The 17921-nt window shown below is 40.0% G+C and overlaps 1 protein-coding gene across 5 annotated transcripts in view; it reads right to left on the bottom strand.

Moving 5' to 3' along the window:
• Lima1 (LIM domain and actin binding 1) overlaps positions 1-17921 on the bottom strand; it is a 99336-nt gene that overhangs the window by 68489 nt on the left and 12926 nt on the right. Inside the window, exon 2 of one of the 5 annotated variants that reach the window (XM_010623665.2) lies at positions 14493-14566. The exons of the other annotated variants lie outside the window; for them this stretch is intronic. The gene's annotated coding sequence lies outside the window, so the exon portion shown is untranslated. The remainder of the gene's footprint in view (positions 1-14492; positions 14567-17921) is intronic. 5 annotated transcript variants of the gene reach the window in all.

Here is a 17921-nt window from a genome sequence, read left to right as displayed (position 1 = left end):
ATAAACCCCAAAAAAAAAAAAAAAAAAAAAAAAAAAAAAAAAAAAAGATTTAGACTGTTGACCAAAAGCATTTTGAAATATCTACTTTTTCTTGTTTTTTTGAGTCAGTCTCACTATGTAGTTCAAGCAGGCCTCGAACTTATGGTGATCTTCCTGACTCAGCCTCCCATGAAACATCTACTTTATGCAGAGCACAAATTTCAAACTTCGCAACCACTCTACAAGATTGGCTTTATTAAATTTATGAATTGAGATTCAGATAAATAACTTTATTTATTTATTTATTTATTTATTTTGAGACAGAGTCTCACTATGTAGTTGAGCCCAGGCTGGTCTTGAACTCAATGATCCTTCTGCCTCCGCCTCCTGAGTACTGGGATTAAAGGCGTGTGCCAACATGCCAGTTTAGATAAATAACTTTATAAAGATCACTAAACTGCAGAGCTGAGATTCAAATCTATATTGTTTGATTTCAAATTCCATTTCTTTCCACTACAAGTAATAAATAACAATTAAAACCATCACTTCTAGTCAAGGTAGAAAGTAGGAAAGAATTCCTGAGTCACACAGCTGAAAATCTATAAAAATTTTCTTCCAGTAGGAGAGCAGTGGCAAGTATACCTGGCTTTCTGTATCCTTGGGTTCTGCATCAAAGGAATAAACCAACTGTGAATGAAAAATATTGGGACTTGCCAGGTATGGTGGTGCACGCCTTTAATCCCAGCACCCGGGAGGCTGAGGCAGGAGGATCACTGCGAGTTCAAGACCAGCCTGGGCTACATAGTGAGTTCCCAGGTCAATCTCAGCTACATAGTGAGACCCTGTCTCAAAAAACCAAAAAAAAGAAAAATATTGAGAACAGCCAGTAGTGGTGGTATGTGTCTGTAATCCCAGCACTAGAGAGTCTGAGGTAGGAAGAGTGGCATGAGTTCAAGGCCAGCACAGGCTACATAGTGAGGTCAAAACCACTCTGAACTAGAGTGAGACCCTGCCTCAAAAAAAGGAAAAAAAGGGGGGGGGATTGCATCTGTACTAAATATGTACCTAAATATATATACTTTAGTGGCTGGGCGTGGTGGAGCACGCCTGTAATCCCAGCACTCGGGAGGCTGAAGCAGGAGGATCACTGTGAGTTCCAGACCAGCCTGAGCTACATAGTGAGTTCCAGGTCAGTCTCACTACATAGTGAGACCCTGTCTCAAAAAAAAAAAAAAACAAAAAAACAAAAAAACCCCAAACTATACAGACTTTAGTATTTTGTAAGAATTAGAAGTTTGAGTGAAAAACAAAATATATAATTAAATAAATACAGACTTTTAAAAACTGCAGTATAGGGCCGGGGATTTAGCTCAGCGGTTCCACCACCTGCCTCACAAGCACAAGGTCTGGAGTTCAATCCCAGGCACAAAAAAAACAAAAAGCAGTATAGGGGATTGGACCCTGGCCCACCCCTATACTCAGGGATGACTTTATCTTCCCAAAATGTGAACATCAGAGATAATCATTCCTACTTCCAGGGAAATGTAAAATTAACTGAAATTCTCTCCACTATAAATGAATATCTTAGCTTTTATGGGCTGACATTAAAGATGTGGTATTGTTTCTTACCCACCCAAGTCTCTCTCAATAAGAGGTTTTTTTGTTGTTGTTTTGGTTTTTTTGGGTACCGGGGATTGAACTCCGGCCCTTGTGCTTATGAGGCAGGCACCGGAACCACTGAGCTAAATCCCCAGCCCTCCATAAGAGTTTTGTTTCCAGATTTTCAGATTCCAAAGCCCAACCTCCTAGGTCATATGCATTTTACTGGCACGTCAACTGGAAGGATGGACTGTGCAAGAGTCAAAGGAAGTGGATATAACACAAACTACTAAGAGTTTTAGGCTCAGATGCTAGAAGAACAGTAGTAGAACAAGGGCTGGGGATTTAGCTCAGGGGATTTAGCTCAGTGGTTCCTGCCGCCTGCTTCCCCAGTGTAAGATCCCAAGTTTGACCCCCGGTACCAAAAAACAAAAACCAAACCAACCAAAAAAAAAACCCCAAAGAATAGTAGTAGAACAAATACTAATGGGAAACATGGAAAGAGGTACTGCTTGCTAATAAGAAAGATACCTTCAGTTTTAGGTATATACTTAAGATTTTTACATCAAAAGAGAAGCTTAAAAATCAGGTAACAGAACGCCCTTTTATATAGCAAGGAAACTGAGCCCCATAAAGAGCCAATAATTTTCCCCAATTCATGAGCTGGTTAGAAAAAAAGCTGGAGTCCTAACTCCCAGTCCAGAGTTCATTAGGCACAGGGAAACAATCCCGAGGGGGAGCTGGAGCCCTGAGATAACGATCTCTGGCCAAAGGTCCTTGAAAATGAAGGCTGGGCTTCGATGACTCACTGGGAAACCCGGCCCCAGGTAACTGCTTCCTGCAGCTGCTGCTTAAGGTGAAGACTAGAGCTGCTTCAGGAAACCTATTCTAATGAATTCGTTTACAAGTTCACCTGACCAAGGGAATTACCTATCAGAAACCAGGCTGGGAGGAAAGCGAATGACCTGCCACCACATTAACCCTCCCCAAACCACTAATAAAATGCTGTCCTCAAAAATCCAATCTCACCTTGAGCTCTCTCTCTCTCCTCTCGCTCTTTCTCCCCCTCTTCCTTTCTCCCTGTCTCTCGCCCTGTGCCTCTCTCTCTCTCTCTCTCTGATTACTAAAGCAAGCAGGAGAGCTATTGCCTGAATACAACCACAAAAAAATTAGAGAGCTGGGCACGGTGACAAACACGCCTAGAATTCCAGCACCGGGGAGGCTGAGGCAGGGATATCACCATGAATTCAAAGCCAAGACTGGGTTACATAGTGAGTCTGAGGCCAAACTGAACTACATAGTAAAACTCTCTCAAAACACCAAAAATGAATAAATAAATAAAAATAAAGAGAAAAAACTCTACAAACTCAAGAAGAGAAAATGTCTTTTTAAAACAAGATTATAAAAATTTAGTTTTTCTACCAACAACTCTTCCCAATTTGAATGTCAAAAGATAAAAGAGAGCAATTAAAAGATAAGCAAATTTCAAGATACAAAAGGGAATTTCAAATAAAAGCAGTATGAAATACTTTTCCTGTGCCATGCGTGGTGGCACACACCTACAATTCCAGCACTCTGAGAAGCTGAGGCAGGAGAATCTCAAATCGGCCCAATCCCATACTGCAGGGGGCGGGGTGGCTAAATTCACATCCTTGAAAAAGTTCTGGAAGTTGTTTCTTCTATTTATTTATGGGTTTGTTTTTGAGACATGGTCTCACTATATAACCTCAAATTCATAACCAAACTCCTCCCTTAGCCTCTAGAACATTGGGACTATAGGCAGGGCCACCATACCTGGCTCTCTTACCTTTTATTTCACATTTACATAAGAGTTGCAAAGAGTATAAGAGTTCTTATAGACATCCATCCAGGTTTATTTCACATTACCATAGTACAATTATCAAAACTTAAAATTAACATTGGAACAATACTATTAACTAAGCCAGGCGTGGTGGCGCATGCCTGTAACCCCAGCACTCCAGAGGCTGAGGCAGGAGGATCTCTGAGTTCAAGACCAGCCTGGGCTACATAGTGAGTTCCAGGTCAGTCTCAACTACATAGTGAGACCCTGTCTCAAAAATTTTTTTAAATTAAAAAAATATACTATTAACTAAACTATATACATTCTTTAAATTCTACCAGTTTTCTACGTTTTGTCTGTTCCAAGATCCTACCGTGCATTTAGCTGTCATGCCTCCTTAAATCTCTTCCAACGTATGATAGTCCCTGTGTTTCCTTGTCATTCATGTCCCTGATTCTGTTGAAAAGCACTGGCCTGGGCCGGGGATTTAGCTCAGTGTTTCCACCGCCTGCCTTGCAAGTGCAAGGACCTGAGTTCGATCCCCGGTATCAAAAAAAAAAGAAAAGCACTGGCCAGGTGCTGTGTGGGATGATCCTCAGTCTGGGTTTCTTCATCTCATCAATAAAAATAATCAGGGCTCTGGGCGAAGTGGAAGAAAGAGCTGGGCAGGACAAATACAGGATGAGCCCAGAACATCTTACAATGCTCAATTAAAAAAAAAAAAAAAAAGGTGCCTTCTCAGATGAGATTGAGGTTACAGATGTTTAGAAGGGTACTACAAACGCTGAGGTATCTTCCTCACTGCACTGTAGCAGAGGCACATACTTCTTACTAACCTGACTGCTTGGCTAAGAGGGGCCAGGGATGTGGCTCAGTGGTTCCACCGGCTGCCTTGCAAGCACAAGGACCCAAGTTCATTCCCCGGTACAAAAAAAAAAAAAAAAAAAGATAGTGTCATCTAGGTTTCTCCACTGTAAGTCACTATTTTTTCTCTTGGTAATTCACAAATATTTGGAGGAAGATATTTGGATCCTCTTTCTCCCACTAATTTTAGCATTTCTGGCTGGATCCTACCTATAAGTATTGTTAGTGGTGATTGTTCTGTTGCCCTCATCCATTCTACATTTAATAACTGGGATTGTTGTATAAAGAATATTTCTGTCAGCAATCTATTTGGGACCCCTCCTGTCTCTCAGAAGCTATTCTTATTCCCCATTCCTATTTTCCAATAAATCGTCCTACTCTTAACCCACTTTGTATAGAAGGAGGAGGAGGAGATTATTTCTGTTTTTCCTCCTCAGTTTTTCAACCATTTATTTATACTAGTAGGGACTCATGGATATTTATTTTATTCCCTGGGTACAAATACAAATTTAGCATTCCTTATCCAAAAATCTGAAGCCAGAAATGTTCCCAAGTCTGAAACTGTTTGAGTGCTGACATAATTAATGCCACAAATGGAAAATTCCACACCTGCCCTCACGACAGATTGCAGTCAAAACACAGGTACACCAGAAACACTGTGTAAAGTTACCTTCAGGGCTGTGTGTATAAGGTGTATATAAAATATAATTGCATTTTATGTTTACACTTTGGCAACAGTCCCAAGGTAACTTAGTACATATATGCAAATATTTCAACATAAAATTTGAAACACTTCCAGTCCTGAGCACATTGGACAAGGGACACTTTATTTGTACTATCAATCATCTTGTTGTTCAAATTGTACCAATTATGGCCATGAGAAGGTTTTTCAGCTTTGTTCCGATGTTCTTTCAAACCTCCCTCCCTCAACACACACCTTTTTCAAGAACTTTCTTACTTTGTAGCACTAGAAAATGTTCCAGGTTCTTTTTTTTTTTTCAAGACAAGGTCCTGCTCTGTAGTTCAGGCTGGCCTTGAACTCATCACTGTCCTACTGCCTCAGTCTCCCTAATGCTTGAATTACAGATGTGTGCCACCATAACTAGTTTGAATCTACTCATTTTTAAAAACTCAACTGAGAAACTACCTTCTCATAGAACCTTTCCTAAACTGTCTCAATCCAATTCCCCATCAGCATAGATCGCCTCCACTACTTTATCATAATTTTATAAATTCTACCTGATAGATTCTTGAGGTCACAGGACAGATCTACCTTGTCTCTTGCCCTTCTAGGATTTACATGTAGAAGGAACTCTATAAATATGTCTTGTAGGGCCAGGGATTTAGCTCAGTGTTTCTGCCACCTGCCTTATAAACACAAGGAGCTGAGTTCGATCACCAGCACCAAAGGGGGAAAAAAATATGTCTTGTACAAAACTGCATGAAGGGCCAGGCGTGGTGGTGCACACCTGTAATCCCAGCACTTGGGAGGCTGAGGCAGGAGGACCACTGTGAGTTTGAGACCAGCCTGGGCTACATAGTGAGTTCCAGGTCAGTCTCAACTACATAGTGAGACTCTGTCTCAAAAACCCAAAAACCAAAACACAAACAAAAACAAAAACTGCATGAAGCTTTAAATTTTATCTGAAATACAATTAGGAAAGAAAATGAGTGTCCTTCATGCAGACCTAAGAATAGCTGTCAAGAAAACATATTTTTTAAAATACTGAATTGTTCAGTAATTTTAGCTTATTCAATCTCTTGACATATTCAAGTGATATAAAAAGATGGAACCACTAAATAACTTCTAATACTATACATAAAAGGCTCACTACTTTATTATTTGGAAACATGCTAACAGACAAGCCTGGAGGCGTGTTAGAAAAATCACCGCCTCTGCTCCTGGGAGCACTTTAACCAGGTATCTGCAGAAACATGTATCTAGACAATAAGACACTTGTCGTAGTGACCAAATTCCCAGAAGTCAACAAGGGTCCAGAGTTTGGATGAGGACAAAGTCACTTCTGTATATTTGGTAGGCCTTCCTTGCCTTTTTTTTAAAGACAGGGTCTCACCATTTAGTTCAGACTGGCTGAACTCACTATATAGCCCGGACTGGCCTTTAACTCACAGCCTTAGCCTCCCCGGTGCTGGGATTACAGGTGTTTATCACCACGCCTTGCCCTTTGTCTCCTTTTAAGGGTATTTTATGCCCTAAAAAAACACAAAAAAACAAACTAAAATCCATAGCAACAGCAATGAAAAAGTGGTTGTGTAATCGGGAAGCAATCTGACTTGTGGAAACTGCTTGCCAAAGAAGCATGACAGCCTCTATCCAACACGGAGCTTTCCCAGAACCTGACTTCTTCTCTTCCTCCGACTCTGCCCCTCTACCTAAAATGTGCTAACATTCCTCACAGGTATGCACACATATCCAAAATTCATATATATAATTTTACTTAAAGTAAAGTTCCATCCGCGGTACCGGGAACTCAGGACTTTGTGCTTGTGAGGCAGGTGCGGTGCCACTGAGCTAAATCCCAGCCCTCATATATATAATTTTTAAAAAGTTCTTTTTTTTTTTGCAGAGTTAGGAATTGAACTCAGGACTCTGTGCATAGTAGGCGAGGGTTCTACCACTGAGCTATATCCTCAGCCCTTTTTATTTTCAGATGGACTTGAACTTGCAATCCTCCTGCCTGGGCCTCCCAAGGAGGTAGGACTTTAGGCTGCAAGGCTTGATTTATTTATTTATTTTCTCTTAGCCTTTTTCCCCCCACTCTCAACCTACTACCTCACATTGCTCCTACATCATAGCCAAACCATCGTCTCTGTGCACTCATTATTTCCACTTCTTTATTTTCCATGCATTCCTCTGCCCACTGGGGTCTGGCTTCCATTCCCACCATTCTACTGCAACTGATTACCTGAAGATCGCAGAAAATCTCTTCCTGTCAACTCTGAGGAACAGCTGGGCCAGCTCTCAGATTTGTTTTGTTTTGTTTGAGACAGGGTCTTGCCATGCAGTTCAGGTGATCCTCCTGCTTCAGCCTCCTCAGTGCTGGGATTACAGGTGTGTGCCATCATGCCCAGCAAGCTCTCAGTTCTTCTCATCCTCTACTGTCTAAATTACTGATTAGTCCCTCAGTTTAAAATTGTATTTTCCTCTGTATTTTTAAAAATTGAACTCTGATTCCTTTTCTAGCTTTCAAAACATTCTCAGTTACCTCACAGAACCCCCTTTCTCTCATCTCCACTTAACAAAACCCTATCTCAAGATAAAAAAGGAGAAGGGCTGGGGATGTAGCTCTGTGCCATGGCCCGGGGTTGAATACCCAGAATTGGGAAAAAAGAAAAAATATATATACACAAGGTTTAATGTTGAAAAGAAAACTTACAAGTTCCCAGGCATAACTCAAGGGCCGTTCTGTGAGCTCACCTACTCTCAAGTAATCTAAGGTCACTTATTCCCGATGATTCTCAAAGCTGAACCATTAAGTCCTAACTCCCTAATTTAAATTCTAGAATATTTAAAGGAGCTAAAGGTGTAGGGAAGGTGGGACGGGTAGGGGAAGGGTAATAAGGGAAAAGAAAAAAATGTGAGATAATGAAAAGACGAAAATAAAGTGTTTGTAGATGGGGAGGGGAGGAGGGGGTGAAGGGAGGGCAGGGACAAGGGGAAAAAATGAGAACCAAGACCTGTCATGTAAAGGTACAAGATCCCAACAGTGAATGTAACTGTATTGTATCCCTAAAATGTACCAATAAACTCAATTAAAGCTGAAAAAAAATTCTAGAATATTTATTACCTGTTGGATAGTTTCATATGCCCCATAAATACACAACTTGCAGTCCAAATTGATCAAGGGCTGATCAAAATATACAATGAAGATTTAAATTTTTAAAAATGTATTACGGTAAAAGACACATTGCCCTTGATCTCAAACACCCTGGCTTTGAATACATTTACCCCATCACTCTTGCCACTTTCTGAAGCAGTTTTGGAAGTCCTCTTTTATAAGTGTCTTTGCAAACCGGGTGTGGTGGTGCACGCCTGTCATCCCAGCACTCGGGAGGCTGAGGCAGGAGGATCGCTGTGAGTTCGAGACCAGCCTGGGCCACATAGTGAGTTCCAGGTCAGTCTCAACTACACAGTGAGACCCTGTCTCAAAAAACCAAACCAAACCAAACAAAACAAAATAAGTGTCTTTGCAAGGTATGATACAAAATATGGTGAATGCCACTGCCAAGTGCCATCCAGTGGAAAGGCAAGCTTGTAAAAACATAGTGGGTCCTCATCCACATTGCTCACTCAGCCTGGACCTGTGCAACTTCGGGTTCTTTCCAAAAGTCAAAACGACCATGACAGGTAAATGTTTTGAATTTATTCAAGGTATTGAGGCAGCCACCTCAATGCAACTAAAGACACAAAAGAGGACTTCCAGAACTGCTTCTGAAAGCGGCAAAATGATAGGATAAGTATATTTGAAGTGAAGGGGAGGACTTTGAAGATTAATGACAATGTGCCTTTTATTATAGTATTTTTAAAAGAAATTCAATTGACATATTTTCCATTATACCTTGTATATTATCTTCTTTTTTTTTTTTTTTTTTTTTTTTTTTTTTTTTTTTTCTTTTGAGACAGGGTCTCACTGTAGGTTAGGCTGGCCTTGAACTCACTATGTAGCCAGGCTGGCCTTGATGGTGATCCTTCTGCCTCAGCCTCCAGAGGGCTGGGATTACAGATGTGTGCCACAATGTCCAGTGTCTCTTAAATTCTACCCTGAAATTAAGTTATTTAACCATAAATATTTTTCTTTTTTGAGAGGGGAGACATGTAATTCAGGCTGCCTTGAATTCACTATGTAGCCCAGGCTGGCCTCAAACTCAATGGGATCTTCCTGTCTCAGCCTCCTGAGTGCTGGGATTACAGGCGTGCACAACCATGCCCTGCTATAAATAATTTTTTTTTTAACAAAAGAGTTGGCATATGAATTTTGAAAGATAACATGATGTAACCAAATATACAGAAGGTTTTCCAGTACTCTGGGAGGCTGAGGCAGGAGAATCATGAACTTGAGCCCAGCCTGGACAATTTAGTGACTCAGCAAGAGTCTATTTTAAAATATAATATGAAAAGGCCCGAGGATGTAGCTCAGTTCCATGGCCCTGGGTTAAATACCCAGAACCAGACCAAAAGAAAAGAATATATACAAGGTTTAAAGCTGAAAAGAAAACTTATAAGTTCTTATTCTGCATCTTTCTAGTTATCATGACCATGTGCAAATTTCTCCACCTCTCTGAAATGTACATCATCACCTACCTTAGCTAGTTAAAAATTCTATATAAAATGCCTAACATGGCCTGACATGGTGCTAAGCTACTCAGGAGGCTGAGGCAAGAGGATCGCAAGTTTAGAAAAAAGTACCCAATACATACTACAGAGAAAATGGTAAGAGACTAAAAACTAGGCCATGGATTTAAGTCTGTTTGCTTGAATCTCACATATCTTGCTAGCTGTATGATCTTGGGCAAATTATTAAACTCTCTCTGAGCTTCCTCCCTTGTAAACAGGAAATAACAGAATTAACCTTGCTCTGAAAATTAGTTAAGCATCAAGTATACGTAACACTACCTATCACCGAATAAGTGCTCGATAAATCTGTATCATTATAGATGGGCGTGCTGACACATGCCTGTAATCCCAGCACTTGGAAGGCTGTGATTGCCATGAGTTCGAGACTACCCTGGACTACCTAGTGAGTTCAAGGCCAGCGTGAAATACCTAGTGAGACCCTGTCTCAGAATACAACAACTACAAAACTTTATCATTATTTTCAGTCAATAAATATTATTTTATAATCCCCCTCTTTAAACAACTTTTCCTTAGGTCTTTAAGTAGGCCCAATTTACCTCTTGATCTCCCGCCTCTCTGTGAGCACGCTCTCTAGAACCACAATCCTTTGTAAATAAATGATTTAGTTTCTGCCTGAAGCGAGGTTATAGGTCCCAGTTTAGAATACTTTCTCCCAGATCCCTTTCCTGACTCTCCGGCCCTGGGCTAAGAGTTATTCATGATGCTGGGGATTGGACCCAGGGCCTCACACAGACTAGGCAATTGCTCTACCTTGAGCTACACCCCCAGCCCAAGGGGGTTCTTCTTGTTTTCCAAAGTAGTAGAACTATCCCTGTCATTGCTCAGAATTTTTAAACTGTAGTTTAACTCCCAGAACAGAGTCTGACACATGGTATGCACTCAAGTATTTGTTAAGGGATCTCAGGAACCTAAAATCATTTGTTAGATTCAGTTATCTTTATGGACTCGTGCTTTTGGGAAAAGAAAACGAAACAGTATAGTAGGGTTGTGTTTATTCCAAAATAAATTTATTTCAAATTATGGGAAGTCAACAGATATCCTTTGGGGGGGGTGGGGGGGGATTGAACTCGGGTCCTGCACTTGCGAGGCAGGCACTGGAACCACTGAGCTAAGTCCCCAGCTAGATATACTATTTAAAAAGGTCTTTAGTACTGAATTCCTTCAACACAGATTGTTTTAGTCAACTCCACCTATTGACATAAAATTTAGGTATTTTCTTACATATGCTAATGAATAACTATTTGCTTCTTTAGGCGACAAAGCCAAATAGTAATTCTACAAACCAAAAGACAGTTGAAACGCAACATAAAAAAGAGGAAAAAGGGCCAGGGATTTAGCTCAATGTTTCCACCGCCTGCTTCGCAAGCGCAAGGTCCCGAGTTCAATCCCTGGTACCACAAAAAAAAAAAAAAAAAAAAAAAAAAAGGAGGGAAAAAACCCTACTTAAATCAGTAGGTCACAAATTTAATATACATAAGAATAACACAGGGACTACTATAAAGCTTAGACTACTAATTTCCAGGTCCCATCCCATGATTCTAATTCATCCAGTTTGGAATAGGGCCTAGGAAGATCACCTTTTAACAAGAACTTGATATGCTTCTAATATCCATGGTTCTGATAGAAAACACTAAATTAAAAGTTTAAGAGCCAAATGTATTCTAAAAAACAGAAAAAAGCAGCATAAAATATTTTATATTGCCCACTTTGGAACATTACATTACCATTCCAACTTGGCAGTGTACGGAAAATGGCTGCCCTTTAACTGCAAAGTAGACTGAGATTTGGAAAAACTGAATCTGGAACACTGATTAATTTGATCTGCCTAATTCAATGCCCATCACCTAGATTCACTTGGAATGTTCCTGCCCAGAGGGTACAAAATTACTGTGGAATAATAGCTCATGATAATAAAATGTCTGGGGCTGCGGGTATAGCTTAGTGGTAGTGCTTGTCTAGCATATATGAGACCTTGAGCTCAATCCCCAGTGCCGAAAAAGAAAAAAAATGGGTTATTTTCATTGTTTATTTCATTTTTTTTCCCTTCCTAACTGGTTTATTGCTATTAAAAATTCTGCTTAAGAGCCAGGGATGTAGCTCAGTGGTTCTGCCACCTGCCTCGCAAGTGCAAGGACCCGAGATGGATCCCCAGTACCAAAAAAAAAAAAAAATTCTGCTTAAGAAAAACATACAAAAGTCCAGGTGTAGTAGTGCATGTCTATAATCCCAGCTACTCAGGAGGAGGCTAAGGCAGGAAAATAGTAAATTGGAGGCCTGTACAGCCAATTTAATGGGGCCCTGCCCTTCCTGGGCAGAGGTTATACCTTAGTAGTAGAGGGTCTGATTACCAGCACACAAAAAGGAAAAAAAAAAGGTTTAAAGAAATGGTGTCTGAATAGAATTCTATTTTATTTTTATCTACTGAGAAGGAAGGCTACTATAATATAACAATACTAAGGTTAAAGCAGGCAGCCAAAAGACTTGGGCTGTAATCTTGAACCTGCCACTAATTAGTAGTATGACCCTTAACAAGCCACCTGTTCAGGCCTTGCCTTCCTCTTGTATAAAATGAAGAGGTTACAATAGCCTAGTGTTTCTCTACCTTCGGGTCACAATAAATGAGTTGTGAAATCCATTTAGTGGTAGGAACCAGCATGTTTGTTTGTAGTGCTAGGGACTGAGCCAGGGCCCCGGAACATGTTAGGCAAGCACTCTACCACTGAGTTACACCCCCAGGCCATTTGTTTAAATGGAAGAGAATGGAATGCAATAGAACATGTCACAATGCATTACACAAACTGTAGTTCAATATTCTTTTATAAGGTTTTGTTTCAGTTGTTTGTGCACCTGTAAATAGGATAGGAATGTAAGAGAATTATAGTTTGACAAGTATTGGCGAGGATATAAAGAAACAGGAAGTCTCATATACCTCATGCACTGCTGGCGGGAGGGTGCGGCTGCTTTGGAAAACACTCTGGTAGTTTCTCAAAAAGTTAAATGTAGAGTTTCCATATTATGTGTATATGTATTGAATTATCATACTGTACCCCATAATACATACTATTCGGTATCAATTTAAAATAAAAATGAGCAGAGTATGGTAGTCTATAATCCCAGCTACTTGGGAGGTTGAGGCAGGAGGATCATAAATTCAGGGTCACTTGGGCAATTTAGTGAGACCCTGTCTCAAAACAAAAAAGGGCTAAAATCCATACAGTTAAAATAAGTGAATTACATGGCATGTTAATTATATTTCAATAAGATTTATATTTCAAAATGCTATCATTTTAGGGATGGTATATAGTTTACTAGTAGAGCATGTGCTTAGCATGTCTAGGTTTCATCCTCAAACAAAAAAAGAAAAAAGTTCCAGTTTGAAAGTCACTAGACTCTCTTCTAGCTGATCAGGGAGCCTCCTCCCAGGTTCCCTCCACCTCCCTCCTCACCATGCCCATCTGGAGGCAGGAAACAATAGAAACACCAGTGCTGCCTGGTTCTACTGCTTTCCAGATGCACAGCAACTGTACTCTGCACTCTGTACTCCTGTGTCTAAGGCATGTGCAATAAACTTTGTTCTAAAGGTTCAGTTTACATACCCCATACTTGGGCTTACCTTAGTATACATGTCTTATTGTCTTAAAGCCTATGTCATAAAGCACAGATTAAAAAATAACTCATACAGAGCCAGAGATTTAGCTCAGTGGTTCCCTTGACTGCTTTGCAAGCTCAAGGACCTGAGTTCAAACCCTGGTACCAAAAAACAAAACAAAAAACTCACACCTTTAACCCCAGTACTGTGGAAGCTGAGGCAAGAGAAATGCAGGTTTAAACCCAGTCTTCCTGAGAACCTTTCAAAAAACTTAAAAGGGGGCTGAGAGCCACACACCCGTAATCCCAGCACTCGGGAGGCTGAGGCAGGAGGATCACTGTGAGTTTAAGACCAGCCTGGGCTACACAGTGAGTTCCAGGTCAGTCTCACCCCCTAAAAAAAAGGGGGCTGAGGATGTAGTTCAATATGAAAATCCTCAGTTCAATTCCTGTAGCTGCCAAAAATAAATAGAAAGTTTAAAATAACTCATAAATGTCATATTTACTTTGGCTGTTTGACTTTTTTAGTGCAAAATAGAGGTAGTAACACTAGTTGAAAAGAAATTAGTAGTCTCTATATGGCATCAACATTTTTTTTGTTTGTTTGTTTGGTACCAGGGATCGAACTCAGGTCCTTGTGCTTGCAAGGCAGGCAGCCGAACCACTGAGCTAAATCCCTGGCCCCAACATTTTAATTTTACAATTAGTAGAAAAACTACCCCCCCAAAAAAGAAAAACTACCCATTTCTTTTTAAAGTCTGTTTTGGCACTTTTAGTAATAACTTCCTGTAGCTTTTATTTAGAGGTCAAATTAAACACAAATCACTTTTTTTTTTTTTTTTCGTACCAGGGATTGAACTCGGGTCCTTGTGCTTACGAGGCAGGCACCAGAATCACTCAGCTAAATCACTGGCCCAAATCACTTTCTTTTATACTGTAAATGTAAACTAGTGAATTATAAAAAAAAAGTTAAGTCCAGAAAATGTTAACTTTCATAAGGTTCTTGTACAACTTAAAAATCTTAGGGCTGGAGATTTAGCTTAGCAGCACTGCACACTGCACCTGCCTCACAAGTGCAAGGTCCTGAGTTCTATTAAAAAAAAACAAACAATTTTAGCCAGGGATTTAGCTCAGTGGTTCCGCCACCTGATTCGCAAGCTAAAGGTCTTGAATTCAATCCTGGGTACAAAAAAACCCCTTTAAATCTCTAGTTAAATTTGTGGTTCAGCGGCCTCAGTGGAATCAGCATCCCTCCCCATCTCCCACACCTTCGCTCTTCTTTACCTTCTTTGCCTTAGAGGAAGGGAATCTCCTTCTGCAGGGCTCTGCAACTGTCATTTTCTTCACTGGTCAGTTAGCTATGTGGAAATACACAATATGGAAAATAGAAGTTTCTGCCTGCTCTTGTCCACCCCTTCTCCAGAGCCAGTTCAACTTCTCTCTTTGTGAAGACTTACTTCTGCCCAGTTCTGAGCCAGGGACCTTTCACATTTGAAGTAAACATAATAACCACTACGCCGTAAAAAGTGACCCACTTCTCAAAGGTAATCTATCACAGTTTGCAGTTTAAACTTTCTACTGTATATATTTTCTATTGTATATATTCTATACAAAACAATAATAATGACAGCAAATAAATAGTACCTATGTATCAGTCACTGTTTCTTTCTTTCTTTTTTTGTGTGGTACAGGGGCTTGAACCAAGGGAACATTGAGCTACACCCCAGCCCATTTTTATTTATTTTTTTGTTTTCTGAACTGGAGTCTCACTGAATCACTAAATTGCCCAGGCTGGGCTCAAACTTGCAATCCTCCTGCCTCAGTCTCCCGGAGTGCTGGGATCACAGGTGTGTGCTACCACACCCAGCTTTGTCAGTCACTGTTCTAAGTATTCTACAAATGCTATCTCATTTTGCCTTTGCAAAACTTACAAATCAAATATCATTACGATGCCTATTTTATAAAGAAAACTGAGGCACAGAGAAGTTAATATACATCACACATAAACACACATTTTTAAAAAAATATAATGATTTTATGTTAATATGCCATTCAGCATTTTTTTAAAGAAAAAAAAAGGTCAACTTTTAATTATAACTGATCAAACTTCATCCAAGAATGTCTCTGAACAACATTCAGCAATTATTTATTTTGTCTTGGACATCGCCCTACCTCAGGATATAAGTATCTATTTCCACCTTTCAATAGTATATATCATACTCGCTAATATTTTATAGCTTAACCAGGCCCTGTCAATGAATATTTAGGATGCTTTGGTTTCTTTGTTATTTTGAACAAGGCTGCAATGAATGTGCTAATACTGTTGTCTACTTGGAGGTACATATCTCTGGAATAAATCCTTAGAAGCAGCATTTCTAGTTCAAAAGGCTTATTCACGAGGCAGGACGGTCACAAGTTCAACCCCAGCCTGAGTAACTCAGTGAGAGCCTGTGGCAAAGTAAAAAATAAAAAAAGATCTGGGGATATACTTCAGTGAGAGGGCTCTGGGTTCAATCCCCAGTACTGAAAAATACATATATTTGAACCATCAGCTATATGAGAAAGGCTACATTCATTTGTAGTTTTTTTTATTCTGACAGGAGATGTATGGAAAATGGTACGTTATTTTGTTAGTTTTCATTCTTTCAATCATAACCAAGGCTGAGCGTTTTTTAAAATGTATATTGGATACTCAATACATTTCCTTTTTGAAGCTACGTTTCTTTTTATTTATTTTTTATTTTTTCCAGTACCAGAGATTGAACTCAGGACTTTACACTTGCCAGGCAGGCGCAGGGCCACTGAGTTGAGTCCCTGGCCCCTTAATTCCTTGCACAAGGACTTTCTGAATATCATGTGTAAGTCTTACACAAGTAAGTGTCTCTTGCAGCAGCTGTCCTTTCCTGGTGTCTGATTCTTATCCAGATCTCATTAATATTCTTTCCAAATAGAAATGACCAGACAGATGAGAGCTTCGTTTCTGCAGACTCCCTTTGTAGGCAGCCACTCCTGAATGCTCATTAATATTCTCTCCAGAGCACAGACTGTAAGAAGTCTGACTGACACTCAACATTCAGAGGAGGTCACTATTTAGGGTTGCGTAGCAGCTGCTACACTCCTCTACAAGTCTAGTGCCTCCCAGTTGGGCAGGGGCCACTGTGAATATCAGGATCATCTATGGAAACCAAATTTCTCCTGTGGAATCCAAATATAGCTAACGCTTCTGAAAAGGGATCACTGTGACTGCAATGCAAAGAGTTTTGTGAGCTCAGGCCTATCTTGCTCCCAGGGTTATTGGACTAGCGCAGAGAAGACGCCAATCTTCTTGGCCACTGCCTGGACAGACTATGTCAGAATGAGGTAAAATTTAGGGCCACGGTTACATAAACCTGGTGTTATTGAACGCTGGCTACATGCCATATCCTTTACATGTGTTATCTCATTCCATTTGATCTTATTCAATGAATCCTTACAATACCACAAAGCAAATATTATTCTCATCTTACAGAAGAAGAAACAGGGTAAGTTCATAGAGCTGGAAAGTGGTGGAAGTGGGATTTGAAGCAGTCTGACAGACTCACATGTCCACGATCTGACAGCATACTTCAAGCCACAGCTTCCTGATACCTAAGGGTCATGGGGAAGTCTCAAAACCGGAAATGGTACGGGCTAAGCCAGATGCCCCAGCCTGGCTCACATCTAAATCCACTCTTCCCAATACTCCTTTCAACTCGGGTCAACACACAAGCCCACCATTTACTTCTGGGGTAACATTAGGAAAATTCCCTAACCCTTGGTCTCATTATCTCTAAAATGTCCTTTTAGCTCATTGCTAAAATAGATGCTTCATAATTTTAATAGTAGGAATGAAAATATCTAGCATTTGCTAGGTGTCATATATTGTTTTAATTGCTTTCCACATATTAATTATCACTGACACACTCAGAGGTAATATTATTGTCCTACTTGGGTTGCTGAGTAATATTCAGATGAAACTGAGGACTAGAAAATGTAAATAAATGCTCTTATGTGTTAGGAGGCGAGGCCAGAAGTGAAATGATCTCCAATACAGACGATACAGAGACTTGACACCATTTCTCTGCACCAAAATGCCCAAATCTGTCAAATTATACCTTGTAAGGACCACATCTTTTCTGTATTATCAACACCTCCATAAGAACTCTAAGATAGGGGCTGGGGATCTAGCTCAGTGGTTCGGTGGCCTGCCTCGCAAGCGCAAGGACCGGAGAGTTCGATCCCCAGTACCAAAAACAAAAAGAACTCTAAGATAAGAACTTGCAGCTAACACTGTAACTATAATCTTCCTGCATGGCTTCTAATACCTTATCCCTTCATTTGAATATCTTATCTTCTTACATTTTGAAACTCAAATTACTTTCTATATAACTGTGGTAATCTTCACTGATTTACTGAAGCAGGTAAAAAAATTTAATTATAGTCTTTAAAAACTGACTTTGGTCTAAAATTTGTAGGCAATGAAGAACCACCACGGAACTTTTGTAATCTTTTTTTTTTCTCTTAAATTAAGGAATTAGCAGCTCTAACCTAAATTTAACTCCACCTCTCTCTCAAATAATCTGGGTTTTATCCATTTGGTTCCTCCCTACCTCTCCTCTCCTATTGATAATTAACTCACTTTAAGGGCGAAGATTATCCGATGAAGATTTTTTTTTTTTTTTTTTTTTTTTTTTT

This window comes from Fukomys damarensis, unplaced genomic scaffold, assembly GCF_012274545.1.
Source record: "Fukomys damarensis isolate Sample0158 unplaced genomic scaffold, DMR_v1.0_HiC HiC_scaffold_15, whole genome shotgun sequence".
NCBI lineage: Eukaryota > Metazoa > Chordata > Mammalia > Rodentia > Bathyergidae > Fukomys > Fukomys damarensis.
Note: the sequence above shows the minus strand (reverse complement) of the source record. Positions and strands in the feature narration are given on the sequence as shown.